The sequence below is a fragment of the Capricornis sumatraensis genome, chromosome 17, assembly GCF_032405125.1.
Source record: "Capricornis sumatraensis isolate serow.1 chromosome 17, serow.2, whole genome shotgun sequence".
Lineage (NCBI taxonomy): Eukaryota > Metazoa > Chordata > Mammalia > Artiodactyla > Bovidae > Capricornis > Capricornis sumatraensis.
In genome coordinates, this window is record NC_091085.1 from 28296307 (window position 1) to 28300627 (window position 4321).

Here is a 4321-nt window from a genome sequence, read left to right on the forward strand (position 1 = left end):
TCAGTGACAGCTTTCAGTGCTGTACCCCTTATGAAGATATTTGGCTGCATGTAAGATACGGTTTAGTTGTCAGTCCTTAGGGCACAGCTGACACCTTAAAATGATCCATAATCTGTTACAGGATTACTCATGTGAGAGCTCCTACATAGACTGTAGAGCCTGTTGGAATGTCAGTGTCAATGTTTTACTCTGTACATAGGCATCTAACAGTAAGCGGTCTCGTGACAAGGTCTAGATGTGACAGTTTCAGAAAGAAAAACTATTATGAAAAATTGGGCTAAAACAAATGGCATAACCATCTGCAGATATGCCTTTTCCAAAGACATAGTTTATAAATATGTTGCCTAGAAAACTTGGTGAAAAACTTAATACAATCAATTGCAAATCAACTTTCAAATATAGAGGAAGATGCAATCTAATTATAGTTTGTGTGTTTGAATAAAGATGTACAAATATACTGTTACAGATGTATGATGGGATAAATGAAACTTAATTTTATATTCAGCAGTCAACACAGGACTGAAAAAGGTCAGTTTTCATTCCAGTCCCAAAGAAGGGCAATGCTAAAGAATATTCAAATTAACATACAGTTGTGCTCATTTCACATGCTAGTAAGGTTATGCTGAAAGTTCTTCAAGCTCAGCAGTATGTGAACGGAGGAATTCCAGATGTACAAGCTGGGTTTCAAAGGAGAATAGGACCTAGAGATCAAATTGCCAACCTTCCCTGGGTCATGGAGAAAGCAAGGGAGTTCCAGAAAAACATCTGCTTCATTTACTATGTTAAAGCCTTGACTGTGTGGATTACAACAAACTGTAGAAAATTCTTAAAGAGATGGGAGTACCAGACCACCTTACCTGTCTCCTGAGAAACCTGTATGTAGGTCAAGAAGCAACAGTTAGAACTGGACATGAAACAATGGGCTGCTTCAAAATTGGGAAAGGAATACAACAAAGTTGTATATTGTCACCCTGCTTATTTAACTTATATGCAGGGTACATCATATGAAATGCTGGGCTGGATGAATCACAAACTAGAATCAAGATTGCCAGGAGAAATATCAGCAGCTTCAGATATGCAGATGATACCACTCCAATGGCAGAAAGTGAAGAGGAACTAAAGAACCTCTTGATGAGGGTGAAAGAGGAGACTGAAGAAGCTGGCTTAAATTAAATATTTAAAAAAAACTAAGACCATGGCATCCAGTCCCATCTTCATGGAAAACAAAAGGGGAAAAATGTAAGAGGGTCAGATTTTATTTTCTTGGGCTACAAAATCACTGCAGACAGTGACTATAGTCATGAAATTAAAATGTACTTGCTCCTTGGAAGAAAAGCTATGACAAACCTAGACAGCATATTAAAGAGAAGAGTCATCATTTTGCAGACAAAGATGCTTATAGTTAAAGCTATGGCTTTCCATTAGTCATGTGTGGATTTGAGAGCAGGACCATAAAGAAGGCTGAGCATAGAGTTGATGCTTTCAAATTGCGGTGCTAGAGAAAACTCTTCAGAGTGACTTAGACTGCAAGATGAAACCAATCAATCCTAAAGGAAAGCAACCCTGAATATTCATTGGAAGGACCAATGTTGAGCTGAAGCTCCCATAATTTGACCACCGAATGGGAAGAGCTGACTCACTGGAAAAGACCCTAATTCCAGGAAAGATGAAAGGCAAAAGGAGAAGGGGGTGGCAGAGGGTGAGATGGTTACATTGCACCACTGACTCAGTGGACATGAATTTGAGCAAACTCCTGGAGATAGTTAGTGAAGGATAGGGGAGCCTGTCATGCTGTTTGGGTTGCAAAGAGTCCTACATGACTTAGCAACTGAACAACAACAAGAAACTTAGGAATAACTTTGGAAAATGTAAACTATTTTCAGAGATTTCAATAGCCAACTCTTTAACCCAGCATAATAATGCTCTCAATTAGTTCATGTAGTGGTATAGGAATTAAAGTATAACTTTAGAAATATTGGGTGCATATTACAGACAATGCAGTCTTTGGTATTATTTTATCATGGGAGGATCTAGAGCTGTTACTAAATTTACCAAATGGCTGAGGCTTCAGAAAACTAATTTTTGGAGGTCCCTGTCTATGTAAACAATTAGATTAAATACTGTTTCACAAAAATTCATAAAATGTGTAAGCTCGAGTGATCTGTCAATGAAGATTTAAAACAATGGATAGAGGAGATGTATTTATCACCCAAGCAGTATACATGAAGAGTTTTTCTTAGTGCCCATGCACCATCTCATCTTTATTGTCAACTGTGCCATAATTGGTTAATTTCATATCTCTCACCAAGACATAAAGGAAAGAATGCTGTACCACTCATGATGCCATGGTTCTTCATGACTTAATTATATTTAGCAATATAGATTTGCTTGCTATGTAGTTAATGTTACTTATATCATTACTCATTTATATTTTCCCAAAAGATATGTTCAAATCCTGACCCTTGGTATGCCTAACCCCTGGTGAACGGTAACCTTGTTTATAATGAAGTTAAAATGAGGTCATATGGGATAAAAGTGAACCTTAATGCAGTGACTTGTTTCCTTGTAAGAAGAGGGAAATTTTGTCACAGACGCAGAAGACAGAGGGGAGAAGACCATGTGAAGATGGAGGTCGAGATTACGTTGTTGTTGTTTTGTTTTTTTTTCTTTGCATTCCTTGGTTCCGGGCTTGTATTTATTTATTTATTTATTTATGCATTTATTTTATTTATTTATTTATTTATTTTTTATTTTACAATATTTTATTGGATTATGTTTTGTATGTCTACAAACCAAGGAACTCCAAGAATTCCCAGCAACCACCAAAAGCTAGGAGAGAAGCATGAAACTATTTTCCCTCAAAGCCTTCAGAAGGAATCAACTCTATTAAAGCCTTTATTTTGAACTTCTGGCCTCCAGAAATGTGAAAGACTAAATTCATATTGTTTTAAGCCACTCAGTTTATGGTAATTTGTTATGGCAGCCCTAGAAAGCTAATACACTGGTGATGCTGCCTCATCTAACATGTCACCCAAGAAATAATGAGTTTCAATGGCTCTCCCCAAGATTGCTACTTTGATTCATTGATGGTGACTACAAATGTAAGTCTTACTCAGAATGTGCAGGGAACAGTGGGTGATAATTCATTGTGGAGCCCTACAATGCCACCCTCTCAAGTCCACCAGCTTGTAGAGAACACAGATGAGACCTACTGCATTGATAATGAGGCACTGTACAACATCTGCTTCAGAACCCTAAAGCTGACCACCCCCACCTACAGTGACCTGAACCACCTGGTGTCAGCCACCACGAGTGGGGTCACTACCTGCCTGCGCTTCCCAGGCCAGCTCAATGCTGACCTGCGGAAGCTGGCTGTCAACATGGTCCCCTCCCCCCGCCTGTACTTTTTCATGCCCAGCTTTGCCCCGCTAACCAGCTGGGCGGGGCAGCCAGCAGTACCGGGCGGTGACGGTGCCTGAGCTCACCCAGCAGATGTTCGAGGCTAAGAACATGATGGCCACCTGCGACCCGTGCCACGGCCGCTACCTGACCGTGGCTGCTGTCTTCCAGGGCCGCATGAAGGAGGTGGACGAGCAGATGCTTAACGTGCAGAACAAGAACAGCAGCTACTTCGTGGAGAAGATCCCCAACAACGTGAAGACGGCCGTGTGTGACATTCCGCCCCACAGGCTGAAGATGTCGGCCACCTTCATCAGCAACAGCATGGCCGTCCAGGAGCTGTTCAAGAGCATCTCGGAGCAGTTCACGGCCATGTTCCGGCGCAAGGCCTTCCTGCACTGGTACACGGGCTAGGGCATGGACAAGATGGAGTTCACTGAGGCCGAAAGCAACATGAACGACCTGGTGTCCGAGTACCAGCAGTACTAGGAAGCCACGGCCCAGGAGGATTGCCAGTTCGAGGAGGAGGCGGAGGAGGAGGTGGCCTAGAGCCACGGGAGCCAGAAGGCCAAGGCCCTGGGAACTCTTTATTCACTCACAGCCCGTTCTGATAGTGTGTCTCACTGTGTGTGTGTTCTTTCCTGTCTTGACATCATGTGCTGTATAGCCACCACCATTAAAGCATTTCCATAGTGGGGGGTGGGGGGAAAAGAAACATTAAATTTGGACATGTTAAAGTTACCATCTGGAATTTAATAGCATAAATGTAGAACAGCACAATATCTTCTCTTGAACTCTTTAGATCATAATCATTACATTCTTATAATGTGATCCTTTGCAATACTGATGGCACTCCTGCTTATTTAATGAGGAATATAGGCAGAGAACCTATGCAAGAAGTATGAAGAGACATCTAAATTCC

The 4321-nt window shown here is 41.4% G+C and overlaps 1 pseudogene; it reads left to right on the plus strand.

Annotated features, from left to right (window-relative positions):
- The first annotated feature begins 3145 nt into the window (after positions 1-3145).
- On the plus strand, positions 3146-3948 carry LOC138094066 (tubulin beta chain-like; annotated as a pseudogene).
- Positions 3949-4321: the final 373 nt, after the last annotated feature.